The sequence below is a fragment of the Ambystoma mexicanum genome, chromosome 12, assembly GCF_040938575.1.
Source record: "Ambystoma mexicanum isolate Mex_15411 chromosome 12, UKY_AmexF1_1, whole genome shotgun sequence".
Lineage (NCBI taxonomy): Eukaryota > Metazoa > Chordata > Amphibia > Caudata > Ambystomatidae > Ambystoma > Ambystoma mexicanum.
The window spans coordinates 726089117-726104492 of NC_090936.1; positions in this window are offsets into that span (position 1 = coordinate 726089117).

The following is a 15376-nucleotide window of genomic DNA, read 5'->3' on the forward strand; positions in this document are numbered from 1 at the left end:
TTAAAGGCCCTTGCTACAGAAGCGGGTACATTGAGGGGGCATTTGATGCTCACAGACAAATACGTAAATACATTTGATATTTACAAACAGAGTTATGAGAAGGAAGCCAAGAACGTTGAAGAGGGGTGGAGTGTCATATTTGGAGCTGGCCACTAGCACAAAGAAAATCAAGGCAGAGAACAAGGGGTGGCTTAAACGCTGGAGGTTCTCGAAAAAATAATAGCTGTTGGCAGAATATGTTTAATGCCCTCACAAGTAAGGATGTGAGGAGTATATGGAAGATCTTGGGCTGTGCTAAGGGGGAGAATCAAAACAATATTATACATCCTATTTAAAGAAGAGGTTTGGCTAAGCCATTTAAGGAATAGAGGGAATGCAGGGACTAAAGTGGCAGAGGTGGAGTACTGTCTGTATGGTTGGCCTCATTTAGTGACTGAGAAAGACATTGAGTTAATTATTTCTAGACAAAAGCCTGACAGGGCACCTGGCCCAAATGGGCTTGCCAGTGTGCTGTTAAAACATGACCCTGGTGGGTGGGCCCAATTCTAACAATCATATTTGATAAAGTCTGCTCTTCGCAGATGATTCCCTGCTCTTGTCAGCAATCTATTATGGTACTGGTCTATAAAAAAAGGGGATATGCTGTTACCCAATAACTATGGGCTGCTATCGCAATTGGATAAGACTGTAAAAATATTCGGGACCTTTGCTCTAAAATCACTACAGAATTGGGTGGAGGAGCAACAAATACTCCAGTGGGTTCAGACTTGTTTCCGACCTGGGCGTGTAACTAATCATAATATTAGAGCCTTAGATCAAGTGATTCGGTCTGTTGGAAGTAGGGGTAAGCATGCACTGTATGTCATATTTGCAGATTTTCGAGCAGCCTTTGAGTATGTTAATAGAGACAAATTATGGCTGAAAATTGAAAGGTGGGGCTGCTCCAAATGGCTTATGTGTGTGCTTAAAGCTTGACAAGAACTCAGGGGGACGAGTTAGGCTAGACGATGCAGGTACTTTGCATATGTTTTGATCAATCAATAGGGGTGTCAAACAGGGATGTGGGCTGGCCCCCCTGCTCTTGAATTTATATTTGATGGACCTACCCCAGTATTTCCAGGGTGAATCAGGATGCTGCCCCAATATGGGCGGTGATGCTTTTCCTTGCATGCACTATGCTGATGATTTAGCAATGTTTAATCACACGTTTCGCGGCACTAGGGCTTTGTTTGGAGAACTAGCTCAGTTTGCGATTCAGAATGATTTAGTGATAAACATGTATACAATGAAATCATGTTGAACCCAGCAAGAAAAGTGAATCTGCCTATTTTGGAGACAAGTCTGGGGGTGGTAGATTATGTGGAGAAACATCCTTATTTAGGCCTAGATATGAGCAAAAGTAAGAATTATGTCCATGTAAGAGAAGCTAAAAAGAGAAATTTGAAAAAATAGGGCAGTCTCCTGTGTTCAGCTCTGGTATCGATTATCTTACTTTAAGGGCCATTTACAGGGAAAAGATTAAAAGATGGGACTGGGTACATAACTATTTTTACTTGTTTACATTACGCACCTACTGTTATGTGGCTAAGGTTACCCATTTCTTCCAGCATGCACAAACCAATCTTTGTCAAAGTCCGAACCCGGCGGTTCGCAAATTTATGCTTACATTGCAGACAAAACAGTTACCTTTGCTAGTTTTCAAAGGGGCAATTCTGAAAATACTGCTAAAAGATAGGGTGTGTCGTAGTTGTAACACTGAAGGGAAGCTTGAAACCCCAAAACATGTTTTTACAGAGTGTGTTGTTTTGGGCTCTAACCATCTGCATCGACTGTGGAAAAATGCTTGGGAATTTGTGTCTATAAGTACGAGTTTTGGGACATATGTGTGAACTCTGAGTCTGAAAGTCTCCATACAGACCTTTATTGGAAATGGCATACTATTGTTAGAGTATAAGCCTGAGAGACAAAGTCATGCTATATCTGATGTTTTATGCACTGATTGTATTATGTATTTATAGTCTTTTAGAACATTTCATGGTAATTTTTAACAAAGGTTATATGTTTTTAACGATTGATAATGTGGATTTCAAGAAATGTAATGATGTGATATTTGATGAATGTTTTCTTGCAGTTATACTGAATGCATCTCAGCACTGAGAGCATTTGTATATTTAGTTTTACAGGTATTCCTGCTGTTTAGTATGGAATACGCTAGATAAAGGTTGGCAATTTGAAAAGAAGATAGAAATTTTAAGGAATATGAGAATCCCGTATTTACACCTATTTTTTATGTCTTTGATGTCTTCGGGCATTATCCCTACTGCAACCACCTTATCCCGTATTTCATTCCAGATGGCAACCTTCCTCTGGTGTGTTGATTTCTAGCTATGGGCACCATAGAAATTTTCATAATGGACAAAAATCTTGTCTGCCCCTACTGTGGGTCTAAACCCTGGCTGTTTAATCAATACCTGGCACTTGTTGCCCCCACATTGCTGCTCTCTGCCCCAACGTTCAGTTCTATGCGGATGACACCCAACTCATTTTCAGGCTCCCTTCTGCCACTTCTTCTCCTTCTCTCATCTCTCACTGCCTGTCTGCTATCCAAGAGTGGTGTGTCGCCAATGATCTCTGCCTTAATGCCAGTAAAACTGAGATTGTCCTCATCAGCACACCTGCTCTCTCCATTCCTGTCACCCTCTGCCCAGCCTCTCTTGGCCCTCTTCCTGCTCCCACCTGTGTGGCTAAAAACATTGGGGTCATCTTTGATTCTACATTCTCCTTCTCCGTTCACATCACTGATGTCTCTAAGAAGTCACACTACCAGCTGGACCTCCTCAGAGGTATTCTTCCTTTCCTCTCCTTCCCCAGGAGCTCACTGTCTCCAGAGCTCAAGGAGTTGGGGGTCGATCTCTTTCTTCAGCTGGGGCCTAACTCTGGAACAGGCTCCCTGCCTCCCTGAAACTTGAGGAGAACCATCTCCGGTTCTGGAAGAACCTCAAAACCTTCCTCTTGGCTTCTGCTTTCTCTCCTCCTTTCCCCGGCTGAACTCCTGGCTGAAATTGAAAGTGCACTGGTAACCTGGCCACCCTCTGACCTCGGCTGTAGCCGCTTTCCCCGCCAGTTGCACACCTGCACTGTCTCCCTGGCAATCCCTGCACTTGCGGATTGTTTTCCGTATCCCTACAGTCCCCTGCCAGCACATGACACCTGACGTCTGCACTTACCCTTGCACTTGCCACCAGCTGTTGATCCCATGTACTGCACTGCCCCCTGCGCCTTCCCATCGCACATTTCCCCTTTCCCCTTCCCCTACACTTGCGCGATCTCTATTTCACCTGGCCTAGTAAGATCGCTGTCTCTGTCTTCCCTCTGTTCCTCATCCTTGCCTTGTTGCACCTTGGAACACTTGTGTAAAGGCGCATTATAAATTCCATATCATATCATATATTATACTGTGAGCTCAGCCTCCATGAACTTTGGCTTCATATATCACATTTTGGGCACTTTACTTTTGCTTTTCCCCAAACATGTTTTCAACCTTGACATGGATGGCTGCAAAAGGGTGATTTCCAATGGCTTGACTTTTTAAAGATGGCCTTCATGCAATGTCCCATTTTGTTCATGATGGTATTTATGTACCGCACTAATTTTGCCAATATTTGGTGATATTACCATTTGGTTATTCCTCCAATTTAAGTTTGCAGGAGCGGCAATTGCACAGAATATTTCCAGAATGAATTAGCAATAGGTAGCAGCTTTTTGTGGCAATTCCTCCAGGTGGATGTAACGTTACTGCTACATGGCCAGAGACTCCGAATATGATAGTTATTCTGCCAGACACATTGGCAGAAAGGGTAATTCCACCTGGAGGAATTGACACCATTTTTACCACTAAAATCCGAGTGAGCCTCTATTCACTTAATTAATTTTTTTAACCCTGTTAAATCTGTCAGGTGGCTCAGTATCATTCTCATGATTGCCTTTCCCATCCCTCCCCTCATGAGGTGGCATTTCACTTCTGGGCGAGATTTGCGGAGCATTCTGATGCGCCATCCAAGTCTTTCCGCAAGCATGTTCATTGTGGAAATCCAAAATTGAGGCCAGCTCATCATTTTAGCTTGATCAGTGGATTGCAAGAAGCCAGGGTGGGCCATCTAGAGTGGCAGGAAAGCTGTACTTACTTTATCAAGAGTAAAACGTACATTTTCCTGCAAATAGTTAACAAAAGGAACTCGTCTACTGCAAGTCCAATGGCATATATAGGCAGACAGAATTGTCAAATGGAAGTGGGAGTCTGGAGAGAAGATTGATGTGGTGTTGGAATGTGTTGCAGTGAGAAGGAGTTGGAGAAGACAGGAGGAGTGAGAAAGACTTAAGGGCAGAGAATGAGTAAGAGGGGAGGCTGAATGAGTCTGGGGAGTAAACTACATGATGAAAGGGGAGAGGAGGGTGGCTAAAGTTGCTTGGAGAGAAGATGGAAAGGGGTCAGTATGAGGGGTGATTCTGGAGAATGTTGTGGTTCAGAAAAATATAACAATGGAGTAGGAGGCAAGTCTGATGGTAGAGGATGGGTTAAAGGAGAGGAAGAAAAGTCAAGAAATGAAAAAGAAAGTTAGAAAGAATCAAGAAGTAGAAGAAGATAATGAAAATGAAGTGTAAGTGTAAGGGACATTTAGGAGAACGTTGGGGGAAGGAGTCAAATAAGCAATGAGGAGGAAGGTGATAAGAGGTAGACAAGGAAGGTTTATCAAAGAAAAACAGTGGAGCATTAGGTATGGCATTTGCCTCACAAGAAAGAGTGAAGGAAGGTCGGATATACAAGCATGATGTTCAGTGTCAATGAGGCATCACAGCTTAGGTGAAGGATTCAGTAGCATAAAGCAGAGAATAGAAGCAGTAGTGAAGATTCTGTTAGAAGTGAGACTGTCTCAGGCCCACATGCCAGCACGGAGAGTTTGGGTATTAGGGAACAGAAACACGTTCCACAGACATGGTGAAGTGGAGAGCACACCCAGACTGTAGACTACATTAATCTTGGATATTGCTTGGCAGTAGGCATCACCCCATCCTTGTTTTATATAAACCTTTAGCAGTGATGAGCCTATACCTTGTGATCAAAGTGGAAGGATCTCTAAATAACCAGAGGAGAAAGTAGGATGAGAAGTACAGGAGGAACCAGAACAAGATGCAATGGAACACATTTGAAGAATCCAGAAGAACAGGAAAGAAATGGTGGGATACTTAAACCGCTTAAGGCGTGATTGATTAATACACCTTCAGGAGGACACCCTGGAATTAGAAATTATTTTATTGTGGTAGAGGATTGAAGTTTATAGTTTGCATACAGGACTTTTTGCTTTATGAGAATGCATGTTGTAGCTTTGTTTGCATGCTTCCTTTTTAGATTATAAAGCATCGTGCCAATTTCTCATTAATCCTGAACACATGGAGAAGGCCTGTGAACAGTCCTTTAAAAGGTAAGATGTATTGCTTTCAGTGTTCATAAGACATTTGAAAACTGCAAGGACAATCCACAATCCCAAGTCATAGTTCCATAAATTGGGCCCCAAAACCACATCCCTGAAAGTGCTCAAAGACTTTGATGCGAGAGGGAGGTTTTTGAAGGGCAGTAAAGGTGTTCTGGGATACGTCTGTATATTTTACACATAGTATCTGAGGACCATTCAGAGATGGCATCTATCTATGGTACCTAAACCGGTCTCTGTACAGTTTGATTCCACTCACCTGCATGACAGATGGTGTCACGAGGAGCATGTTCTCAGACTTTAAGGTCAACAATATGCCACATTTTCAGACAGGGGCCAGTAGGCTTGTATCATGGGTGCCAACTTGGAGATGAAAGGGGGCAGTTCTTGTAGAATTAGATTCTTCATTCAATGAAAATTATAGTTTACTGGGTTTCAGATGTCTAGCAGTCAATTATTTGCATTATATCCACCCAAGAGGACCAGGATTTTTAAAGTATTAAAATAATATTGGACACTGAGAAGCAGCCAGTGGTGGTCATGGCAAAGTATTTTAAGAACAACAGCCCTATCCATTCACAAAGTGACACTCCACAGCCCCTTGGTAGCTTGTAGAGAGGAAACGGAATGATGACAACATTGTGGTCTTCTCTTCCCAGAGAAGGAGAGATATTTGATAAGTCAACAAGGCCTCATAAACAGAGGAGAAATGCCACACAGTCTCACCACACAGAAGGCTATGCAGCACCACCTCAATCACTATGGACATCAAATGAATACTCCATTGTTTTATCATCTTTCCACCTAAAAGGAAGCAAAGATAGGCAGAAGAGTATTCACAGTTCTTACTTTGACTGATGAGAACTGGACCACCAGAAGGAATCCTAAAAGATTACAGTGATAAAGGAGGCAGAATGGCAACCCCTCCTGATGATCGTGATGCAGAGGAAGCTTTTCTCTTTTATCGGTTCCTGTAATGTTGCTCGCTTACGCGGAGTGGGGTGAAAGTAGGAAATTGAAAGCGCAATAATGTCCCTTGAACTGTGCGGACCTGGAGTAAAAGCAGATGCAATTTCTGGGTTGTCAGACAGCTCACTGTCGGTCTCATGGATTGAGATATCTGTAATCTGGTAACTTGTACTTGGACTCTCATCCACTACTCCCTGTGTTGGAAATTCGAAGGAGGAACTCAGGGGAGTGTCAGAGTGGTTCCTAACAGAGTTTCATCTGATATGGGTTGAGATATAGACTTGGAATCTACAGGAGGCAAACATGCCGGTTTGCGTGGAGCGCTAGATATGCTAATTGCTTTGGGAAAAGGGCTAGCAAAGCCATGTGTTTGCCTTTCTTTTGCACTATTCAGTGGGGTGCGGCAAGACTTGTCAGGAAAGAAATTAAAATGTCACCATTTAGACGACTACAAGCTACAGGGGTGAGTACGATTACCTTATGTGATTTACATCTTGCATGTCTCAATCACCCACATCCGTGGTCATATTCTGCTGTGTGGTTAAATGCTCTTTTTAATGAGTAGTGATGTGTGGACATGCGGAGTGGGTCGTCTGTTGGTGTCAGATAAGATGTAAAGCAAAAACAAAAACAAATCCCCAAACCTCGTCTCTTTTAGATTGTTATGCAATAAAGGAGGTAGGACTAACGGCAAGTCACACAAGCACACATTGCTGCAGTTATTAGGGTGCGTGGTTACATGAAGTAAGTGATATTAGCCCTAAAACAAGACAAATACACAAATATAAAAATATGCAAGCAAATACATATGTAAAGAGTGTTCTTGTATAAGAGTCCCTGCAGTAAATCACCTTGGTGAGGGGCTTCAAATCATAGAACTGACGTGATCTGGAGAGATAGTACCGTGGCAAAGTGGTCCTTGTTGGTCCTTGCCTCGGATATTATTATATCATATAATAATAATTAACTCCATTGTTTACTTTTAGAGAGTTTAATACATCTAATAAAGACATTGTGACCACTAATATTAGAGAAATATGGTACCCCTCCTACAGCATTCCCAAAATTACAATTCACAATTGCATCCATGTTGTGAACAACATTTTGAAACTACATGCACCTTTTCTCTGTTAGGGAAAACATTCAATAATCCAATGTTTGGTCTTTTTCATTCTGCCCTCCACCTTACAGAACCTTCAAATCTTTGAGTCCCTCTAAATCGTATTTCTTGATCCTTACATTTTTATAGTCTCTGAGATTAAATACAAAATGTATACAAATGGATCTCAAGAAATGATTGAGGCAGTTGCTGATATATACATGTGTATTTCTGTTTTCCAGAAACAAAGCAAAAACAACTTGATAGCTAATGATTTTTCTTTAAAATAAAGCGCCGGGGCATTATCGTCCGATCTCACTGCTGTACAACTCTGGATTTCTTTTGCCAAAGTCCTGTTGAAACATCTCCAGCAGTGGGCCGGTGATAAGCAGGTTATTAGCAGCATGCAAGCTGGTTTAAACCAGGATTAAGCACTGTGGATCAAGGTTTCCGACTGTTTCTTCTAATACAGAAATATACAGTTCTATTGAAGGTCAGTTTATATGCTATTTTTGCTGACTTAAAGTCTGCCTTTGATGGGGTCCCACAAGATCTTTTATGGATACCCAGCCCACTTGCTATCAGCCATACAAACCTTATATCGAGCTATGGTTAGTTTTGGTTTAGAGGCAGAGCTGATGGCCCCTTTTGATGTAGGTAAAGGTGCCCAGCAGGGCTGTGTACTTGCACCATTGTTTAACATCTTTATTGACAAAGTTATTGAAGATGTGGTACAACACTGCCTTGACCTTCATAAGCTTGGTATGGAGAAGCTGCCGACTATATTATATGTGTATGTTTCAGTAATACTTTCAACATCTACAATGGGTTTGAAACACTGAATTAAGTGTTTTTTTTGGAAAGTGTAAGTATCTTGGTCTAGCACTGAACGTTGGGAACACCAAGACCCTGAGCTTTTGGCCCACCAAAACACGTAGACGAGTTCTATGTGTGACCTTTGAAGGGACTATCTTGGAACAGGTGGAAACCTATGATTATTTGGGTAGTCAGATTTCTGAAACTGGCACCTGGAATAATCAGGTGGATATATCTCAAACCACACCAATATAGTGGAGGGGTGACTTTCGTTTATAGTGGTATGGTAAGGTAGCTGTTTCTTCTGCATTGAAAATATATCGGAAGAAGGCAAGAGCCGCGGCTCTGTTTGATGCTGATATTTGGGGCTATTATAACCACAGCCCTCTGCAGATAACTGAAAACAAGTTTTTGAAGCAGTTACTTTCATTTCCATTGAGTACCCCAAATGCCCCTCTTCGGATGGGAGTGGATTTGCACCCAATTAGTGATGAAATTGCCACGAGACGTGTTTTGTATTGGGCAAGGTTGTGGAACTCACCTGACCTTTCAGCCTATAGAGCAGCACTGAAACACGCTCTGTTATTAGTATGGGGGATTTCACTGCCTTGGATGGCACATGTAAAAAAATGCTATTCGCCCTGGATTTTTCGGGGTTATGGTCTAATCCCTCAAATACAGAATGTGTTTCGGCAATGGCTGTAAAACAAGCTGCCCAGATACATTCAAGAAAAAGGATGGAGGAATCATGCTGTGTTACAAGGATGTGCATGGAATATCTGACCAGTAAACACAACTTTGGTTATGAACAATATCTTGATGTTATTAGTCCTCATTTAGCAAGAAAACTCCCTATAGAGTTTAGATTGGGTACATTGAATGTTGCATTTGTAACTAAAAACTGGGGGTCTTGGCTAATGGTTCATGGATTCTCTGTGGACAGCTGAGGACACTCTGGTCCATTTTATGTTAATATGTAAAGGTCACAAGGGGTTAATAATTGCATATCTAAAGCCTATGTTTAATCGTAGAGGAATGTGCACAGTCCAAGAAGCATTGCATTTCTGTAAATACACAATTGAATTAGGTTAACTGTTTTGGGTAGCCAAATACATCCACAGAACATAGCTAAATAGGGGCAGAAAAATGATTGCAGGAACCGACTCTGTTTAGATGTTTTCATGAAATTGTTTTAAACTGGGTTTTATAGCAATGACATGCTATGTGTGATTCAAGTATTTTGTATATATGATATTTATTTTCAGGAGCTTTGATATATTAATTAAGATTGGTTTTGTTGCAATGAAATGCTTTTATTTCATCTGCAGTTTGTATATATGATACCTGTGACCTATGATATTGTTTTTTTTATGTGATTGTACCTAAAGACAAAATGTTGAATAAAGGTGAATGAATGACTGTATAAACAACTTGTTAGCTAATTAATTTTCTTTTTATTGCCCAATGTTGCTATTCCACTACCAGTTTGCTGCTTTCTTATTTATGTTGCTTTTAATGTTAAATCTGTGTGAGAAGTTATATTCAACATTTCCCAAAAGGAACTTATCTTTTTTTTTTTTTTTTTAAATGTTAGGTTCAAGTTCTTAAATCTTAATAGCTTATTTGGCAAACCCTGTTTACAAGCTTCTCTTAAAAAAAATATAATACCTGTCAGTCTTTTGCCATTATTATTTTAATAAAAAATCATACCCTTCTCATCTCCACTACGGTTCTCAAAGACGGTTTTCAAAATGCAATCTCAATCATGACAATAGGGCAACATTTAGTCAGATACATAAACGAGTTCCAATAGAGAGATACTTTATTCTCAATCTGTTTAGCTAATTATGACAAATCCATGCCCAGGCAATAAATGGCCATATATACTACGTTATGCTTACAAGCAGTTATAAGTGGAAAACCCATATTTAAAATTAAAGTGCGTGATCACATCTATTGATGTATTGATCTTATTAATGCTACTTAATCACAAATTACTCATTTTGAAAATGTTACCTCAATAAGGATATTGCTGTTCCACTGCTACAATCTCAATGGCAGGTTTTATACAAAGCTAACATTTCAAATTTTGTAAGTATTAAAGGAGACTATTTTTGTTTTCTGTGTACTCATCTGCTGATCGTTCACATTTGCAATCCCATACACAGAGTGTAAAAATATGTGCATACCAATTGGGGAATGATTCATAAAAATGTAATCATCAGCATGCCATAACCGCAAAGTCTAGGTGGCTAGACATGTGCTGTCCTCAATATCCCATCCAATGTGCTAAATATAAATTCAATAATAGTGATGCTTGAACACAGCCCTGTTCAACACCAATAACAAAACTGGATAGAATGTAACATTAAAGTCCACAGGAAACCTCATTTTGGTGTCACAGTAAAGTGCACTAATTAACAGAGGAATAATCCAGATAAATCCCTATTGAAAGCGATTTAAACCCAATTAAAGTAGCATACATTAGCAGTTGATCCCACGTTTAAGTATGATAGGATAAAGATGTCCAAATAACAATGTTATAATTTGTGGACATACCTGTTTGAAGTGGGGATACAATTTTTCTCAGTCCATCCATGTATTTCACTCAGGTAACAATATTGAAGCAACAATCTTACTACTTGCAGAGATCAAGCAATAATTTCCAAGGTTTATTCAATCTCATTTTTTGAATGTAGGGATTAACATGTTCGTATACCATCTCTCTGGAATTATACAGGTCTGGAAAATCGAAAGACATGGCAAGTTTAAAATTTGAGCCCACAAATCAGGGCCGGATTCTTGAGACGGTTTGACTTTTGAGATAATTCAATTTAAACGCTGATTGCTGCACCACTCTGACAATGTCTTATGATTAATGATGTAACAACCCTTTTCATCAGATGATAATGAAGCAACTGATCTATTTAAATATCTCACCCACATTTACATATCAGCTGAATTAATATAGCTTTTAAAAACATTATTATTATTATTATTATTATTATTATTATTATTATTATTATTATTATTATTATTATTATTATTGTTGTTGTTGTTGTTGTTATTATTATCTCTATTAATTAAAGACCAACATGTTTTACTATTGTTTGCGTTAAATACTAGTATCATTTATTTGCCATTTTCAGTGCTGCAAGTATTGTTTTAAGGAATTAAGCCTTAAGGATTGAGATTATTTAGTTTGATTAATTAAATAAGAGACACAATAAATAGATTGAGGTATGAATAATGATCTTTCATTCGCAAAAATTATTTTATCTTATTTGTCAGTCAGCCCATCATAATGTAAAACAGTACATTGCACCAAATCTGCATTTCGTATATACTGTATAGTTGACACATTTCCTTGATTCAGTGATGAGAACATAACCAAAGGCCTAATACATTTCAGCAGTGTTCTACCAGAATTAATGTCAAGATTAAAATAAATTATAGAAATATTTAATGAATTCCAAATCACACTATGACCTGTTTGAGAAACTGTTAAATTCTAAATGCATTTCCTGTTACTTTTCTTGCTACATTCAATAGCCAGCAGTAAGGAAAGTATTGTTTGAACATCTTGGGGATTTCACTGAACAATAATATTTACCAATGTATCAAAATGGTTATGATTGATATAAAAATAATCCTAGCGGAAATCTTTGAGATCCTAGGAGCGAATTAAAAGTGATGTAATCCTTTGAATAATGAAGCACATGTCAATGTATAAATTGAGATCTAACAGGAGAATGAAAATGTGATCTAATTGGGCACTTTGAACCACACAGCACTTTATTGAAAAGTAAATGGCTCTGCCAGAAGAGACATTTACATACTGAATTGATTATTGTAATTGTGTCATATATATTATAATAATTGTATAATTTTAAGATATATTAAGATGTGTTTGTTTATTGTGTATTGTGTATTGTGTATTGTGTATTGTCTATTTTTGAATATTGTTGTTCTTATCTTGTGAAAGGTTTTGGTTAATGGAACGTAACACATAAAAAAAGAAAATCTAGAGAAGAGCAAATCTGGTAGCGTGCCAGGTAAAATGTCCTGGAATGCACCCATGAGCTCTTACGTAGGCCATTGCAATGTTCTAATTCCAACCAGGTCACCCAACGCTCTTCTTGTTCACAGGGGTAAGTTGTGTACAAAAATCCACTCCATACCCTTGCAAAATGTAATATCAAGGGGACATTTACCATTAAAAAACCTTCCTTTTAAAACAATCTCCCCTTGTTAATACATGAACCAGTTAGTAAGGTGATACCCTATAAATAGTTCCAGTCTAGTATAACCATTTTTCACTAACGGTTGAAACGCATTAATTAATGGAACCATTTATTTTTCCCATTAGCCTATTCCCATGTAATTAACCAGACAATTGTGTACTCCCATGCTGGACCATAATTTCAGGTGCCACAACGACCACCAGTAACTGCCTGATGTTCTATGCAAAATTAACTAATGGACCAACCATATCCAATGGACAGAACTATTGCATGCCATCTGTGCAGAAGGATGAATAAGAGGATTGATGGTTAGATCCTGACAAATATTGGCTGCTTTTGAAACAAGAAGGTCAATTATCATGGCTCAATTGGACTGAAGTGCAGGTGGCATTGTCTATCCTGAAATGTTGAAATGTTGATACTTCAGAAATCTGAATGGGAAACCTGCATCCATGCTGATCAGCAGATGTATCCTAAGTACTGACACCCTGTTTGTACAGGCACAGAAAGCTTTGAGGCAGAACAGGCTGTTAATGCATTATGTCTGGGTTGAAAGAAGAGGTCATCATTAGTACATATCTTCCATATTTGAAAAGATTCTTCTAGCAATGCCAACAGGAATACAGGAAACCCTAAAAAGTTGAGTTTCCATTGATCCAAAAGGAAAATGTGGAATGATGGACAGTGAAAATTGGGGGTACTTGGGTTTAGCCATGAGATTATTTTAGAACTGTCACCGCCAAAACCCAGCTTCCATCCCAAGCAAACACCATCGCAAGAAGGGGCATGGTGAAATGGGGATGAGGTCACCTGTCTGGCAATTGAGAGGAATGATGGGAGGAACAAGGGGCCTGTTGCTGCCACCCACATAATGATTCTGTGCTCTGGGGCAGGATTGGGAGAATACCCTATCTCAAAACCCATGCCCCAGTTCTTTGGCATGGGCTTGTAAGCTAGCAAAAACCTCTAACACTGTCTCATTAAGGAGGTCACCTGTCCAAGAGGTATCTGCTAAATGTGCCACAATTCCCAGGGCAAGGTGAAAGACATAGGAGTAAAACATAAATAATATATTGTATTATAGCATATTATTTTTGAAGCCATGAAGTGTGATTAAACCTGAGAGCAAGAAGATTTGACAACAAGCATGTGGACGTCTTCTTGTAAAGAAATCTTTCGACTTACTAGTTGTCACCAATCAAGGAGGAGAGCAAGCAAACTACAATGAGCATTTGGTACCCATATATCTACACTTCCCCACTCATCCATACTACTTAGATCCAACATTATAGTGAACTTTCTTTAAGTCTTGGCCCCAGATCGGAATAAGGCGGAGTGGCATGAAAGTGGCACAATGGAGAGTGTTAAACAATTTTAAATCAAGACTAAAGTGTACACAAACTTCCAAAGTGCTAAACATGGGAAGTCCTCAAGTCTGGAGGTAGGCCTCTCTATGAGGAGCCAGACATACAAGAGTGGTGTAGAAGTAATAATTGAGAAAAAGTATGGTCACGCTTGTTTTGGAGGATGGAGTATGAGAGGAGAGGATGTGGGCTCAAGTAAGTCAGCTTACAGATCCAAGAAGGACACCATGAGAGGAGGATATTGTGGGTAAGTCTGGAAAATGGAGACTGTTTAGATGGAGGAGGGGATAAGAGGACAAAGCATTGAGATTGAGAAGAGGGAGGGGGATGGACAGGATGAAGTGGTGATTTATGAGTTGGTAATGATTAAGAAGTAGGCAATGATTCAGGAGAAGGAAGACACTAAGGACAAAGGAAGTCAGAATGTGGAGTGTTTTATTATGAAGGGGAGGAACAACCAAGAGATGGAGACCATGAGTGGGAAATGAACCAGAAAATAGAGGTAGAGGAGGATAAATAAATAGGAATTGGTGGGTGTCTTGAGGAGAAGGTTGGAGGAAGAAGAAACATACACACAGTGGAAGGAGGAGTTATGACGTTGGCAAGGAAGGCATGCCATAAACCTGATTAGAAGGAGTGGAGGACAGGAAAGAATATGAGCATGTAGTGATGTTTCATGGGGGCATCAAATAGTTTAGCTGAAGTACAGGGTGGAAGGGCAAGGAGACACACATATGAACTTAGGAAAGCGATTGTCAAAGCCTGACTTAGAAGACCAGAAAGGTGTGGTGTTGAGGTGTTGGTTGTAATGTAGTTTTTATTTTATTTTATGTTAGGTGTCCTGGGAATGTTAATTTTAAGTTTAGTCATATGTTAAACCTTAAATTTGATATTTCATTCGATGGTAACCTCAATTATATTTCCTCAATTATATTTTTATGTTTTTTTATTTTTATCTTGATAATGTACGCCTTCATAGTACTTTCTCAGGGTTTTTAATAATCATAATGGTGGTATTTCTAATGCTTAGAAACTTTACTTTTTTATAAATTGAAACTTGTTTTCCAACTGATGTCTATTAGTTGTTTATATTATAGTGTATTTGCTGTTTACGTATTCTGCGGAGGGTACTTTGTTCCATACATAAGAAGATACAAAACTATCAATGAACATCTAGAAATGCCAAAATGCTTGGCTCTGTCAGTATTTGTAAAATGAGTTGTTGTGTTAACTGTTTGTTTCTGAATCATGTCTCAATTCATAAAAACAAGACAGGAGGCTACGACCATTTGTTTGATGATGAACTAGTAGAAACAGAAACCTTTGTCTTAGTTGACTTGTTGTTCAATACATTTTTACACATGTGATTGCTAGTAGTAATGAAATATGCAACCA